We start from the raw sequence: 8833 nt of genomic DNA on the forward strand, positions 1-8833 counted from the left end.
CTTATCGGTTGAACCTCTATGTCAAGGATTCATTCAATCCTGTATATTATCCCCTTTGTCTTTTGGTATGTTACTTGCCCGAGATTCGATCGTCAGTATTCCCATACCTATTTCAATCTCGTTACCGGCAAGTCTCTTTACTCGTTCCATAATACAAGTTCTCGTGGCTAACTCTTTAGTCACATTGCTTGCAAGGCTTGTTTGTGATGTTATATTACCGAGCGTGTCCCGAGATACCTCTCCGTCATATGGAGTGACAAATCCCAGTCTCGATCCATGCTAACTCAACGGACACCTTCGGAGATACCTGTAGAGCACCTTTATAGTCACACAGTAACGTTGCGACGTTTGATACACACAAGACATTCCTCCGGTGTCAGTGAGTTACATGATCTCATGGTCATAGGAATGTATACTTGACATGCAGAACACAATAGCAACAGAATAACACGATCACATGCTATGTTTATAGTTTGGATCTTGTCCATCACATTATTCTCCTAATGATGTGATCCCGTTATCAAGTGACAACACTTGTCTATGGCTAGGAAACCTTAACCATCTTTGATCAACGAGCTAGTTAACTAGAGGATTACTAGGGACAATATTTTGTCTATGTATCCACACATGTATTTATGTTTCCATTCAATACAATTATAGCACATATAATAAACGATTATCTTGAAATAGGAAATATAATAATAACTATTTTATTATTACCTCTAGGGCATATTTCCAACAATCTCCCACTTGCTCTAGCATCAATAATCAAGTATCACATCTCTATGTGATTTACAATGTAACAAATTTAACACCCATACAGTTCTGGTGTTGGTCATGTGTAGCGCGTGGAAGAGGCTTAGTCAGTGGGTCTGCCACATTCAGATCCTTGTACACTTTGCAAATATTTATGTCCTCCTCCTTGATGTAATCGTGGATGGCATTAAAGCGTCGTTTTATGGGCTAGTCCTCTTGTGAAAGTTCCTTGGCTAGAGAAATGGCACCAGTGTTGTCACAGAACAGATTTATTGGATCCAGTGCGCTCGGCACAACTCCAAGATCTGTCATGAACTACTTCATCCAAACACCCTCCTTAGCCGCCTCTGAGGCAGCTATGTACTCCGCTTCGCATGTAGAATCAGCTACGACGATTCGCTTGGAACCGCACCATCTTACCGCACCCCCACTAAGAATAAATACGTATCCGGTTTGTGACTTAGAGTCATCCGGATCAGTGTCGAAGCTTGCATCGACGTAACCCTTTACGACGAGCTCTTTGTCATCTCCATAAACGAGAAACATTTCCTTAGTCCTTTTCAGGTACTTCAGAATATTCTTGACCGCTGTCCAGTGCTCCACTCCTGGATCACTTTGAAACCTACCTGCCATACTTATGGCAAGGGTGACATCTGGTCTTGTGCACATCATTGCATACATGATAGACCCTATGACTGAAACATAGGGGACGACACTCATCATTTCTCTATCTTATGGAGTTACTGGGCATTGAGTCTTACTCAACTTTATACCTTGTAATAGAGGCAAGAATCCTTTCTTGGATTGTTCCACTTTGAACTTCTTCAAAACTTTGTCAAGGTATGTGCTTTGTGAAAGTCCTATTAAGCGCCTTGATCTATCTCTATAGATCTTGATGCCCAATATGTAAGCAGCTTCTCCCAGGTCCTTCATTGAAAAACTCTTATTCAAGTAATCCTTCGTGGTCCCCAAAAAATTCTATATTGTTTCCAATCAGCAATATGTCATCCACATATAATATTAGAAACGCTACAGAGCTCCCACTCACTTTCTTGTAAATACAAGCTTCTCCAAAAACTTGTATAAACCCGAACGCTTTGATCACCTCATCAGAATGCTGATTCCAACTCCGAGATGCTTGCATTAATACATAAATGGATCGATGGAGCCTGCATACTTTGTTAGCATTCTCTAGATCGATGAAACCTTTGGGTTGCATCATATACAACTCTTCCTTAAGAAACCCGTTAAGGAACGCCGTTTTGACATCCATCTGCCAGATTTCATAATCAAAAAATGCAGCTATTGCTAACCTGATTCAGACGGACTTAAGCATCGCTACGGGTGAGAATGTCTCATCGTAGTCAACTGCTTGAACTTGTGAAAAAACCTTTGCCACAGGTTGAGCTTTATAAATGGTCACATTACCGTCCGCGTACGTCTTCTTCTTAAAGATCCATTTGTTCTGAATAGCCTTTCAGCCTTCACATAATACTTTCAAACTCCATACTTTGTTTTCATACATAGGTCCTATCTGGAATTTCATGGCTTCTAACCATTTGTTGGAATCTAGGCCCACCATTGCTTCTTCATAATTCACACGCTCATTGTTGTCTAACAACATGATTGACAAGACAGGATTCCCGTACCACTCAGGAGCAGTACGTGCCCTTGTGAACCTGCGAGGTTCGATAGCAACTTTATCTGAAGCTTCATGATTACCATCATTAGCTTCCTCTTCAACTGGTGTTGCTTCGACATAAATTTCTTTCTGCCCTGCGCCACCATCTTTTTGAAGCAGAGGTTCTATAACCTCATCAAGTTCCATCTTCCTCCCACTCAATTCTTTCGAGAGAAACTCGTTCTCAAGAAAAGCTCCGTTCTTAGCAACAAACACGTTTCCCTCGGATTTGAGATAAAAGGTATACCCAACTGTCTCTTTTGGGTAACCTATGAAGATGCACCTTTCCGCTTTGGGTTCCAGCTTTTCAGGCTGAAGCTTTTTGACATAAGCATCACATCCCCCAAACTTTAAGAAACGACAACTTTGGCTTCTTGCCATACCATAGCTCATATGGTGTCGTCTCAATGGATTTTGATGGTGCCCTATTTAAAGTGAATGCAGCTGTCTCCAATGCATAGCCCCAAAATGATAACGGCAAATTGGTAAGAGACATCATAGAACACACCATATCTAATAAAGTACGATTACGATGTTTTGACACACCATTGCGCTGTGGTGTTCCACGGGGTGTCAACTGTGAAACAATTCCACATTGTTTTAAGCGAGCACCAAACTCGTTACTCAAATACTCACATCCTCGATCAGATCGTAGGAACTTGATCTTCTTGTTACGATGATCTTCAACTTGACTCTGAAATTGCTTGAACTTTTCAAATGTTTCTGACTTGTGCTTCATCAAGTAGATATAACCATACCTACTCAAATCATCAGTGAAGGTGATAAAATAACGATATCCACCGCGCGCCTCTATGCTCATCGATCCGCACACATCAGTATGTATGATCTCCAACAAGTCGCTTGCACGCTCCATTGTTTCGGAGAACGGAGTCTTAGTCATCTTGCCCATGAGATATGGTTCACATGTGTCAAGTGATTGAAAATCAAGTGACTCCAAAAGTCCATCAGCATGGAGTTTGTTCATGCGTTTTACACCAATATGACCTAAGCGGCAGTGCCACAAGAAAGTGGTGCTATCATTATTTACTCTACATCTTTTGGTCTCAATGTTATGGACATGAGTGTCATCACTATCGAGATTCAATATGAACAAACCCATCACATTGGGTGCATGACCATAAAAGATATTACTCATATAAATAGAACAACCATTATTCTCTGACTTAAATGGGTAACGGTCTCACAATAAACAAGATCCAGATATAATGTTAATGCTCAATGCAGGCACTAAATAACAATTATTTAAGTTCATCACTAATCCCGACTGTAATTGAAGTGAGATTGTGCCGACGGCGACCACATCAACCTTGGAACCATTTCCCACGCGCATCGTCACTTCATCCTTTGCCAGCCTTCGCCTATTCCGCATTCCTGTTTCAAGTTGCAAATGTGAGCAACATAACCGATATCAAATACCCAGGCACTACTATGAGAGCTGGTGAGGTACACATCAATAACATGTATATCAAACATACCTTGTTTGGCATTGGCCACCTTCTTATCAGCCAAATACTTGGGACAGTTCCGCTTCTAGTGACCAGTCCCCTTGCAATGGTAGCACTCAGTTTCTGGCTTGGGTCCAGACTTGGGTTTCTTCATCGAAGGGGCAACAACTTTGCCACTCTTCTTGGAGTTACCCTTCTTCCCCTTGTCGTTTTTCTTGAAACTAGTGGTCTTATTGACCATCAACACTTGATGCTCCTTATGGATTTCCGACTCTGCAACTTTCAACATTGCAAACAGCTCGGCGAGTGGCTTATTCATCCCTTGCATGTTATAGTTCAACACAAAGCCTTTGTAGCTTGGTGGAAGTGACTGAAGAACTCTATCAGTGATAGACTCCGGCGGGAGAGCAATTCCCAGCTCAGCCAAACGGTTAGAGTACCCATACATTCTGAGCACATGTTCACTGACAGACCTGTTCTCCTCCATTTTGCAAGCATAGAATTTATCGGAGGTCTCATACCTATCGATCCGGGCATTCTTCTCAAAGATAAACCTCAACTCCTGGAACATCTCATATGCTCCATGACATTCAAAACATCTTTGAAGTCCCGGTTCTAAGCCATACAAAACTGCACATTGAACTAACGAGTGGTCATCGTTGCGCATCTGCCAGACATTCATAACTTCAGGCAACGCAGGTTGGGGTGGTTCATCACCTAGCGGTTCATCAAGGACATATGATTTTTGGGCAGCGTGAAGGATAAGACTCAGATTACCGTCCGAGTCAACAAAGTTGCTTCCATCATCTTTCAACTTAGCTTTCTCTAGGAATGCATTAAAATTTAGGGTTGCTACTACGCGAGCCATTGATCTACAACATAAATTTTTGCAAAGATTACTTAGACTATGTTCATGACAATTGAGTTTCGCTAATCATATTATTAATGAACTCCCACTCAAATAGACATCCCTCTAGTCATTCGAGTGGCGCATGATCCAAATCCACTAACTCAAGTCCGATCATCACGTGAGTTGAGGTTAGTTTCGATGGTGAACATCTCCATGTTGATCATATCAACTCTATGATTCATGCTCAATCTTTCGATCTCTTGTGTTCCGAGGCCATGTCTATACATTCTAGGCTCATCAAGTTTAACCCGAGTGTTCCGCGTGTACAACTGTTTTGCACCCATTGCATGTGAACATTAAGTCTATCACACCCAATCATCACGTGGTCTCTCGAAACGACGAGCTGTCGCAGTGGTGCACAACCGTGGAGAACACAAATTTATCTTTAAATTTTAGTGAGGGATCACCTTACAACGCTACCATCGTCCTAAGCAAAATAAGGTGCATAAAAGGATTAACATCACATGCAAATCATAAGTGACATGATATGGCCATGAACTTAGGCTTCTTGATCTCCATCTCCAAAGCACCAGCATGATCTCCATCGTCACCGACGCCGCACCATGATCTCCATCATTGTGCTTCCATCGAGGTTGTCGCACAAATTATGCTGTTACTACTAAAGCTACTACTAGCAATAAAGCAAAGCATCACCAAGCGCAAAAATAATTAAAGAGAACCCTATGGCTCGTGCCGGTTGCCGTAGCGTCGACGTGCAAGTCGATATTTAATATTAAAACATGATCATCTCATACATCCAATATATCATATCATGTCTTTGGCCATATCACATCACATGCATACCTTGCAAAAATAAGTTAGACCTCCTCTAATTTGTTGTTGTATATTTTACTATGGGTATCTAGTATGATCGCATCTTACTTATGCAAAGCCACGACAGTGATATGCAAATTACTATTTAACCTTCTCCAAGGACCGCCTTGGTCAAATCCGATTCAGCTAAAGTTGAAGAAACATACACCCTCCAGTCATCTTTATGCAACAAGTTGCATGTTAGTCGATGAAACTGCTTTGTCGTAAGCGTACGAGTAATGTTGGTCCGGGCCACTTCAATCCAACAATACTGCCGAATCAAGAAAATACTAAAGAGGGCAGCAAATTGAACATCAACGCCCACAAACTCTTTTGTGTTCAACTCGAGATATCATCTACGCACGAACCTAGCTCATGATGCCACTGATGGGGAACGTAGCATGGGAAACAAAATTTTTCCTACGCACATGAAAGACCTATCATGGTGATGATCATCTATGAGAGGGGAGATTGGATCCACATACCTTTGTAGTCTGCTAAGCGAGAAGCGTTAAGAAACACGGTTGATGTAGTCGAACGTCTTCGCGACCCGATCATGATCCGTCCCACGAACGCCATCCCGATCTAGTACCGAACGGACGACACCTCCGCGTTCAGCACACATACAACTCGATGATGATCTCCGCCTTCTTGATCCAGCAAGAAATACGAAGAGGTAGCTATGGGTATCCGCATACAAGACATACATCAAGTGTTCTCAAACCTGAATATTCAATCCAACATAAAGAGACCTTAAAGTGAAAGATTCAATTCCTCACAACAATAGCAAGGGACAAACACCATATGATCCAACTATATTAACAAAGCCCATGATACATCAAGTTCGTGAAATCTCAAGAACACGAGAGAGAGAGAGAGAGAGAGAGATTAAACAGATAGCTACTAGTACAAACCCCAGCCCCGAGGGTGAACTACTCCCTCCTCGTCATGGCCTCTGCCGGGATGATGAAGATGGCCACCGAAGATGATTTCCCCTCTCCGACAGGGTCCTAGAACATTTCCAGGTTGGTTTTTTGTTGATACAGAGAGTTGCGGTGGTGCGGAAATTCTCTCTTTATTTCTGGAGATTCTAGTATATGTAGGATTTTTTAGCATTGGAATCACGCCAAACGGAGCTACGTGGACCCCACAAGACATCTCACCACGACCTAGGGGGTCGCGGCTTGTTGTCTTGTGACCACTCATGGCTCCCCTCCGATGGTTCTTCGCTCCAATATTGCTTATTTCCTCCAGAAAAAATATATAAAAGTTTCGGGCGATTCCGAAAACTTCCATTTTCTGCACAAAAAACAACACCATGGTAATTCTACTGAAAACAATGCGAGTCCGGGTTAGTTCTAAATTAATCATATAAAGTTCATCAAAACCATATAAAAGTATTGTAAACATAGGCAAACATGGCATGAATACTTCATAAATTATTGACACGTTGCATACATATAAGCATCCCCAAGCTTAATTCCTACTCGTCCTCGAGTAGGTAAATGATAAAAGAAATAATTTATGAAGTGTGAATGCTAGCATAGTATATAAGTTTGATCAATGATAATTCCAATCACTTTTTCTAGCATCATAACCGACAACTTTTTCATAAAAATGATCATGGTTGAGTAGCAATCAATTCACATGTCATGGTTCATTCTATTGAAACTCAACATCATGTGTTCTTAGTCATGAAACTATTTTAATGCATTATTAAGTCTAAGTAAGAGTTCCACATACTCAATTATCATATAGTATTCTATGATTGCTAATACTCAATGCATAATTTTAGAACAAATAGCATCCATTGAACACAGAAAAAGATAGGGGCTTAATGTTTTGCCTCCCAACATAGTTATAATAAAGATAATTGTCAACAATAATGAATCATGATCAAATATATTTGACTGAATATATATGTTTGGATATTTACCCACCACATGGTGCTTGCCAACTAATATGCTGAGGTTGGAATAAGAAGTTGACTCAACGTGAAAAGTAAGTAACATGAAAGTAAATAGATTGTCCCTTCGCACACGGAAGTAGGGATTTGCATAGGTGCGAGAGCTCATTCTTTTAAAACACAGATGAATATGTAATTTTGGGTTGGATGAGTTTCCTGTCAATGTCACAACAGAGTTTTCAATATATTCCATGCTAATCACATTATTGGTGGTTCCCAAACAGAATTGAAATTTTACTCCCCTCCACAATTCAATCACATTCCAAAGCCATATCCACGGGTGCCCTCCAAGCAATCAACTTTCTAGGGGGAGTTATTGTATATCTATTTTTGTATTATGCAGGACTTGGCATCCTTTTTACGAGCCCCTCTCATGCAATGACATGTGGATAAACACCCATCTTGAGAATAACTCACTTAGCATGGAAGATAATGACCGCCCCGTCGCTCCATGAGCGGTACGTGCACACAAAACGGATGTTTATTTGAATGTTTAGAGGTGGCACATGCAAATTTACTTGGAATGGCAGTGACATACCATGTATAGGTAGGTATGGTGGACTATCATGGAAGAAACTTGGCTCAAGGGTTTGGATGGACAATTAGTATTTCTACTTAGTACGAAGTTTTGGCTAGCAAAAGGATCTAAACAAGCACCACACGTTGGAGGATCCATAACAATATAACTTCTATGCAAATATATCCAAACATAACCATTACGTTGTCTTCCTTGTCCAACTTCAACTATTTTATCAAGTTTGAAAATAATTAACGGGTATTCACAATCATAAAAGATTCGCAAGATAATATATTTGTATGTGAAGGTTCTCTTTCTTATACTAATCATTCATGAGTTGCTCATATGACCAATACAGTGATTGTCAAACTTAAATATATTTTACATTATAAACCATATGTGAAGCTTTACTAAGAATAAAGCACATTGATAATTTCATATTTATGATATTTCATTCATTCACAATTTACCATTATGATATAAGTGAAGCACAAGAGTAAACATCAAAACTACTCTCAAGAGACATAAATGAAGATCAATGAGTAATTAAACAATTAAGTAGCTATCTGATTACTCTCTCTCTCTCTCAATAAAGATTTTCAGATGTGAGTACTTTATTCAAAAATAAAACTAAAGCAAAAAACACACTCCAAGAATAGCACATATCATGTGGACAAATAAAAAATTTGGGCTCAACATAGGCTAACCGATATTTGTTTGATGT

The sequence above is a fragment of the Hordeum vulgare genome, chromosome 1H (genome assembly GCF_904849725.1).
Source record: "Hordeum vulgare subsp. vulgare chromosome 1H, MorexV3_pseudomolecules_assembly, whole genome shotgun sequence".
Classification (NCBI taxonomy): domain Eukaryota; kingdom Viridiplantae; phylum Streptophyta; class Magnoliopsida; order Poales; family Poaceae; genus Hordeum; species Hordeum vulgare.